At 36.5% G+C, this 8,999-nt stretch overlaps 1 pseudogene; it reads right to left on the reverse strand.

Annotated features, from left to right (window-relative positions):
- LOC144254541 (olfactory receptor 5AK2-like) lies at positions 1–919 on the reverse strand (annotated as a pseudogene).
- Between the last annotated feature and the right edge of the window lie 8,080 nt (positions 920–8,999).

Below are 8,999 nucleotides of genomic sequence, written 5' to 3' on the forward strand. Positions count from 1 at the left end.
CTAAAAGAGCTTTTTGGTTACCACTTTTAAAGCTTCCTTCACCTCCTTGTTTCTCAGGCTGTAGATCAGGGGGTTCAACATGGGAATGACAATGCCATAAAATACAGAGGCCACTTTCCTATTCTCCTGGGCATTCTCAGAATGAGGCTGTAAGTACATGTAAGCAAGGGTGCCATAGAAAATGGTGACTGCTGTCAGGTGGGAGGCACAGGTGGAGAAGGTCTTCTTCCTCCCTGCAGTAGAAGACATCTTCAGGATGGTGGTCAGGATGTAAATGTAGGAGAAGATGACCACCAACACAGTGAAGGTCAAGTTTAATCCCACAAAGATCAAAATTAGCATGAAGTTCAAGTCATTGTTGGAGCATGAAAAGGTGATAATTGGAGGAATATCACAGAAAAAATGATTGATGTTGAATTTACAGAAGGTCAGTGAAAAAGTAAAACCTGTGTGTACAGAGGCATTTATTGAACCCACGAGGTATGAACCAGCTACCATCTGGATGCAGACTGTCTGAGACATGATGATGGAATAGTGAAGAGGCTTACAGATGGCTACATAGCGGTCAACCGCCATCGCTGCCAGGAGGTAACAGTCGCTGGTTGCAAAGTTTGCATAGACCAGTAATTGCATTAAACATCCACCAAATGATATGGACTTGTTTTCTGTGATGAAGTTTTGCAGCATCTTGGGAGTGATAGCTGTTGTGTAGCAGATGTCAACAAAGGCCAGATGTTGTAGGAAAAAGTACATGGGTGTTTGTAGTCTGGCATCTGTCCTGATGAGTAGGATCATTCCTGTATTCCCCACCGTGGACGTCACTTAGATCATGAGAAACACAATGAAGAAGATGATCTGAAACTCATGTTGGGCACCAAATCCCAGAAGGTAGGATTCGGGTGCTGTTTCCTTGTGTCATGGCTACCGAATGTCTGGAGAGAACCAAGAGGAGGACCAAGAGAAGAAAGTATTGTGGTTCTTCAAATGAAATATTCCTACATTTCATGACACTGTTTTCAACTTCCCTGTTCCTAACAGAAGCAGATAAAGGGATTTATTGCTTTCCAAATAATTTCTTCTGTATTCTTGATAAAGGCTACCATATAAAAAGAGCATTTGGGCCATGATTTCATGTCAAAGGGAAGACTGCCTCATGGAAGAGCAGCAACTTTTAAAGTGTTATTCTAAGAAGCATCAAGTAACATACTTTTTATTGAATTTTAGCTATCTATATTTGCTTAGGGAAATATTTGACTCTGATTTCGTACCTCCTCTGCAGGCTACATCTTTCTTATGTTAGCATTTTATCCTTTTAATGCTCATTCAATCTCTTAAAATTGGGAACATTAGAGGAAGAAAAATTTCCAGGGATATATTCTGGCCCACACGCATTTGATGGCTTACAGCGTGTCTGTACTATTTCCTCTTTTGACTCCCATCAGAGGTCTTTACTTTACCTACCAGATAATCCTCTTATTGCACATATATGAGAGATAACTTACATTTCCCATGGTATTGTTATCTTTTAAGTTATTGCCTAGCTGAAGGAAAATTTTTGTGGTACCAATTCAATACATGACGATGGCTTATTCTAAATCAGAAATCTCTTGGTTTTCCTCTGAGTTCCTGTTTCTCATCCTGGTTAGGTATACAACTGATGCATTCCTGCATGATTTTCCATACAGTGTTAGACTTCAAATTCACTGAGTTAGTGTCCTTAGGTTCCCTTCCTTATGGCCAAGCACTGCTCATTGTGAAGAAATAATTCATGGACTGATGGTTGGCAGAAATGGGATGCCCATCAGTACACCTGCCTTTTCTTCTTAAACCATAAATAAAGCACACTCCCAAACAAGCTTGCTTATGCAGAGTCATCTTATCATGTAATACCCTAAGGAGGATGGGCAAAGGCAATGCATGCTACACCTAGGCCTCCATCAGGCCTCTGACTCCCATTTTTATGCACCTGGAACCATATAAATATCTTCTCCTTTTATACCTCATCTTTTAGTGGGGTATTCACACTCAGGGAAGACTGCCTCATGGAAGAGCAACAAATCAAGGGATAAGATGGTGAGATATTATACAGGGAAATAGGTAAAAATGTGAATTTCAGATGAAATATTTTTTAGTAGAGCTGTGACCTAAATATTGCATAGGAAACAGTAAAAATAGAACATTACTCAATGTTTATCTGAAATTCAAAATTAACTGGGAATCCTATATTTTTATTTGCTAAGCCTGGTGGCTTACGGCAGTCTATTTCGGGCTGGATTCCTGAATGATGATGAGGAATAGGGTCTCTGTCTTGGTCCATTTGATGTTTGTGTAGCAGAATACCAGACTTGGTAATTTATCTAGAAAAAGAAAATTTGTTTGGCTCACAGTGCTGGAGGCTGGGAAGTCCAAGATTGAGGTACCACATCAGTGAGGGGCCTTCTTGCTGCTCATTCTATGGCCAAATGTAGAGGGGAAGAGAGAATGAAAGCAAGAGAGCCAGAGAGGTGAAACCTGCTTTAATGAGAATTCTACTCTCTAGATAACCGACTCTCTCCCCCAAGAACAACATTGATTCAGTTAATGAGCAGAGCCCTCATGACCTAGTCCTCTCTTATTAATCCTTACCTCCCCACACTGTTGCTTTAGTGAATAAGTTTCCAACAGATGAGCTTTGGGGAATGCTTTGATTCAATAGTACCCCACTGCCTACTCTGGGTTTGGTGTGATTGAGAATTTCTATTGTTATATGTGACTGAGATTTAGGGATTTCTTTCTTTATTACAGTTTTCCCTATTCTTAATGATTTTTATCTCATTCATACAATGCAATAAAACCTTTTTCTCATTATTTAAAGTAACACATACATGAAGATAGAACAATGATACTAGGTTCTAACTAGAAAGTGGACTGGTGATTGATTACTGACTTACCAGATATAAGAAGACCAAATATTGATCAGCAAAGAAAGAGCTTAGAATCAACCAAATTTATTCTACAAAATCCTCAAAGAGAAACTCTGTGACAGGATGGAAGGGCATATGAAAAGAATGAGGATTGGTTGAGAGCCTTCTAAGTAGCAACTTATAGGTTATAGCTTTTGATTATAACTTCTAGGTCATCAGCTTACCAAGGACACCTGAGCTTTCCTGGCTTAACAATGTGAACATACAGAAAGGTCTCAAATTATACCTAAAAGACAAAGAAAGAGGAAAGTCCCCTAGGAGATAGCAGAAACTACTCAAGAAAAGGGTCATCTTTGAAACTCGCAAGCAACCCCTACAACTATGTGTGTGTGATTTTTACTGTCAGGGAGTATCAATGGGAATGTAATTATTGAAGAATACATAAGGTCATTAAAATTAGCTATTATTTTTATTTAAAAGTATCTCATGGCTAAACACATGGTTGAATAATTGTTCATACAATTTCAATATATTTTTCTATATGGACAGTATTAAATAATAAAAGAAACTACCCAGGAAGGAACAAAACATATTCCAAGACATTGGTTGTGTGCTCCTTTACTCATTTCAGTGACTCTAAGGACAGCTGCACCTTCACAGAGCAGAGGGGCAGGAAGAATGAACACTGAATTGTGGGCATGTAGCGAACTAAGCCAATCACTGGAATCGGCACTCCAGGATCCTTAAATCCCCTGAGAAATAAGCAGCATGTTGATTGTTTCAGTAATGAAACAAGGCAGTATTGTCTTCAATTCAACTTTTAGTGAGAAATGAGAAGAAATAAGTTAGTACAAATTCTTTCTTCATCTGAATTTCTTAGAAAATAGACCAATGGAGCCCTTTTAAGAAGGCCACATTGAAAACAGGTGGAGAAAACACTTATGAGAGGAGGCTGGTCTAGGTCAGGGACTATTCAATACACTCTTGATGGGGTAATGACATTTACCTTCTCAATTTCACTTTGATCATTCTGAATCCAAGTAAAATAATATTCTATATGGGGACGCTTTTAAAGGATGAGGAACAACCCCAGACCATTGTACGGACAGGATCTGTCTGTATATTGAAGGTGAATTATTTTGCTTCATGTGTGATGTAGATATTTCCTGATCAATGTATGCTATAGAGAAAATGCCCATGACCCGAGTATTTCAAATATGTGTAACATATACCTAGTCCTAAGCTTCTGAGCTTCATTTGGATTTACGTTTGGGCAATGAAAAGGAGACAGGTAGCCCTGGGTTTGGATTCTTTTCTGCCATTTTCAGAGGCTAAGGAGGTAGCCACCCTCTGCCTCACTTCCTTCTGTAACATGGATGTCACAGAATTCACGTGCAAGTTCCCTATGGGCACTCCAACAATATTTCTAAAAATGAAAGTTTGGAAATAGGCTTAAATACATTGGCAGGTACATAGTATGGATCAAGACATAATCCAAAAGTGCCCACATCTCAAGGTCAAAAGAGAAGAAAGTGAGGCATTGGCCAATATTTTCGTGTGGGCCCTTTTAGAAATTAAGCTTACTCTCACTCTCCTTTTCATTCATTCCTTATTTATTTATGGACAAAATTTATACGTAATACACACTAGTTATAATTATCCATGAGTGTGGTTTGGGTGAGAGTCAACCTTATTTTTTAAAATCATAAAGTTTGTTCTCTCACTTTTATTTTTCACTAGAAATTTGTGATATTTTAGATTACAAAGGAACACTATTAATCTTTGATGTTGTCATTGGTATGCTAAGCCTTACCCCCGCCATTTTAGTTTTTTGTTTTCTCTTTGCTCTATTTTTGTTTCTGTGATTATTTTTTCTGCTTTTTTTGTAGGTCATTTGAACATTTAAAAAATTCCAGCATAACTTTTCTCTAGTGGTTTTAATATATACCCTTTTAAAATAAAGCTTTTTGTTTAAAGTGGCTGTTCTAGCTAGGTATTATAGACACATTGTTAGTGTTGCATTTTACCAATTTGGGTATCATAGAAACCTTACTTTCTTTGTTATCCCTGATAGTCTCCCATTTTTTAACATAATTGTCTTAAATATTTCTTGCATGCATATTCCCACCACTTCAGAGTATTAGAAGTTTTTCTTCAATGTTCAAGCATAATTTAGAAAACTCAAGAAAAGCATGTAAATGTTCTCTAATTTTCAATGCTTTCACTTTTTCCACACTTCTTCATGTTTACTGATGTTCCAGGACTCCTTCATCTAATATCAATTAAGAGAGAGTTTGGCAGAGAAGATAGAAAAGCATGCTATTATATGTGGTGGACCGAAAAGGTCATGTAAATATAATTGATATTGAAGATCAAAAAGAAAAGGTAGGAAAAAATACCATGCAAGCTTTAACCAAAATACTGAAACAGAGACAATATTAATATCAGATAAAGCAGATTTCACATGAAAGAAAATTACCAGGAGCAAAGAGGGCTGTTAATGGAAAATGGTTAATCTACTAAGAAGAAACAGAAATTCTAAATGTGTGGACACTATACTAGGGAACTGAACAAATATAAAGCATAAAGTGATAGATGTGAAGAGTGGCAAAGGCAATCCACAACTATTATTGGGGTATTCAATATTCCCCTCTTAATTGTTGGTAGAACATCTGGACAGAAGATCAGCAAGTATATAGAAATCAGCCCCTTGGGTCTACTTGACACATGGAACACCCCATCTAACATGAGCAGAATACTCATTATTTTCCCAAGCATGTACAAATATACCTTGAGTCAGACTCTATCTGGGGCCACAAAAGTTCTAAATCAACTTAAAATAATTGGAAAAAAATACAATGAATATCTTCTGAAAACAGTGAGTTGAAACTAGAGATGAACAATAGAAAGGGAACAGAATATGTTCGAAAACTTGCAAATAAAAAACTCATTTCTAAACATCATTTTGGCCAATAAGGTCAATGAGGGAAATAAAAATATGAAAATGAAAATAATACAATACATGAAAGTTTAGGGGATGCTCCTAACGTGTGGAGAGGGCAAAGTGTAGCACTGAATGCTCACAACAGAAAAGAGAAAAGGTCTGTAACCAATGAGCTAAGCTCCCACCTGAAGAAACTAGGAAAAGGAGAAAGTGAACCTAACACCAGCAGAAGGAATGGAAAAGCAAAGCTAAGGGTAGACGTAAGTGCAGTTTGACAGACAAAAACCATGTGAAAATGTCAATAAAACACATAGGTTATCTGACAAAGTAAAAAGAGAGAAGATACCAATGATCAAACCAGGAATAAGGCAGGCTGAATCATTTCATGCCAGGAGACATCAAACAAGTAATGAGGGAATTACATGAATAACTCTACACAGAGATTCTACAACAAAGGAAAAGTAAAAACTACACCTAAACCAATTTGAAAGCAATAATTTGAACGGCCATATAGCAATTAAGAAATTTGAATTTATGAATGTAAAACTACCCCTCCAAAAATCACCGAGGAATTTGTCAAAATCTAAGGAAGAATTAAATACTACGAAAAGAACACTTCCCAGCTTCTCCTTATAATTCTAGTTTGACTCTGATAAAAATGACAGATGAAGAATTTATGAAAGAAGAAACTTATATGAATGTAGATGTAAGACTCTTCTATAAGACATTAGCAAGCATGTAATTCAGATACGCGATTATATACCATCCAGTGAGATTTACCTCAGTGGTGAAAGACGGGTTCAAGATATAAAATCCAATCACACACACTAAAAAAAAAGACATCAGGATCATAAAACATGTGTGGACAAAGACATTTGACAAAATCCAACACCTATTTATGGTTGCATAAAAAACAAAGCTACTGAAACTAGTACTGGAAACAATTTCCTCAACTTGATGTAAAACTACAAATACTGTGCTTAGTGGTTAGACACTAAACACTTAGTACTTAAGATCAGTAACAAGGTAAATATGTGCTCATCACAGCTATTCACAATAGTTCTGGAAGTTCCAGTCCATGAAATAAGGGAAGAGAAGGAACACAATCACACATTTCAGAAAGAAAGAAATGAAAATTGTTTGCCAATGACATGATGGTCTATGTTGAAGATCCTGAGAAATCTACCAAAGTCTTCCAGAGTTCAAAAGTTTATGGAATACAAGATGATCATAAAAAATCAATTGTATCTTTATGCTAGCAACAGAAAGGTGAGAACTGAAATTAAAGTGCCTATTTTACAATCACTAAAAAACGGAAATACTTGAATATAAATCTAAGAAAATCTGCATAGGATTAGCATGCTGAAAATTAGAAAATATGAATGAAATAAAACAAAGATCTAGATGAACAGATCTACTGGGTTCATGGATTAGAAGACTCAATATAATGAAATGTCAATCCTTCCAACCTTTTATATGGGTGTAATACAATTCCTGATAACATCTGCAAAATTTTTTTATAAGGAGACAAAGTTATTCTAGAAGTTATATGGAAGGTGTTAGAATATCTAAACCAATTCTGAGAAAGAATAAAGTGAATGAGCCACTCCACTTGATCCCAGAGTTTGTTATGTAGCTGTAGTAATATGCATTCATGTTGGTGGAGGGAGATACACAAAGATGAAGCAGAACAGAAAACCCGGAAACAGATACATATGAGGATAGCCAGCTCATCCTTGAAAACGATGCAGCGGTCATTCAATAGGAGAAAGGACCATCTTAATAAATAGTCCTGGAGTATCTCTCTATAGGGGAAAAAAGAACTTGACATAAACCTTATGTCCTACACAAAAATTAACTTAAAAATAACATATATTTAAATGCAAAATATAAATCCATAAAGCTTCAGAAGAAAAGAGGACCCAATTTTTAGCTCCTAAAGTTTATAATGGCGAGACATGAACAAACATTTCTTCAAAGAAAGGCATATGGCTGAAAAAAAATATGAAAATATGTCCAATGTCAGTAGTCATGAGGGAAATGCAAACTAAGAACATGGTTGGATATCACCACACTAAACATGAGGAGATATCACTGGGCATGAAGCAGACTGGCTAACATAGTGACAATACCAAATGCTGGCAAAGATACAAAACTACTGGGTCTCCCATACAGTGCTGGTGGAATGCAACAAATATGGTGTGATCACACTGGAACAAAGTTTGGTAGCATTTAAAAAAAATCTAAATATATTTACCATACAGCCTAGTCCTTGTACACCTATGTAATTATATTTGTACAAAATCATGTCCACTTCAAAATGTATAAACAAATTTCAAAGCAGCTGCATCTGTAACATTCCCTCAATGGTAAATAACTGAAATGTTCTATAACATGTTATTGGTTAAAGTGTGATGCATCTCTTTTGTGAAATGAGCACAACAAACTGTTGACACATGCAAGATGGATCTAAATGGCATTAAATGGATTAATAAAGCAGCTAATTTCAGATCACCATGCACTATGTGGTTGCATTTATAACATTATCAAAATGAAAATCATGGAGATGAAGACTAGATCAGAGATTGCCTGGGGCTAGTGATTGTAGGTGGGTGGGGGGGTGATGTCTATACGGGGAAGGGTGTGAAGACTGTGTGGAATCTTAGATCTGTGACAGAAAATTCTACATCTTGATGATTATGGTGGTTGCAGGAATCCATATTCATGAGACAATGAGAGAGACATGTGCACACACTATACCAAATTCAAAACCCCGGGTTTAGTGTCAGAGTGGAATTACATAAGATGTACTATTGAGGGAACACTGGGTGAACTGTTCATAGGCACTTGAAACTAACTTTGCCATTTTTTTTGTAAATTTATGAGCATTTCAAAATAAAAAGTAAAATAAAAAAAAATAAAAAGGAAAATACAGAGCCTGGCTTGAAGTGATGTGAAGTTCAAGTTAGCAAATCTACAAAGACCTCGGAGCATGGTGCAGACAGTGAATGCTCACCCCATGTCCAAACAACACATGCAAATGTTATATTAAGCATATTTAGTGTTGGTTGGTTGGTTGACTGATTAGTTGATTCAATTATTTGATCATTCACATTCTTTCCTGGGCACCAGATTCAAACCCCTCACTTCCT

This window comes from Urocitellus parryii, chromosome 4 (genome assembly GCF_045843805.1).
Source record: "Urocitellus parryii isolate mUroPar1 chromosome 4, mUroPar1.hap1, whole genome shotgun sequence".
Lineage (NCBI taxonomy): Eukaryota > Metazoa > Chordata > Mammalia > Rodentia > Sciuridae > Urocitellus > Urocitellus parryii.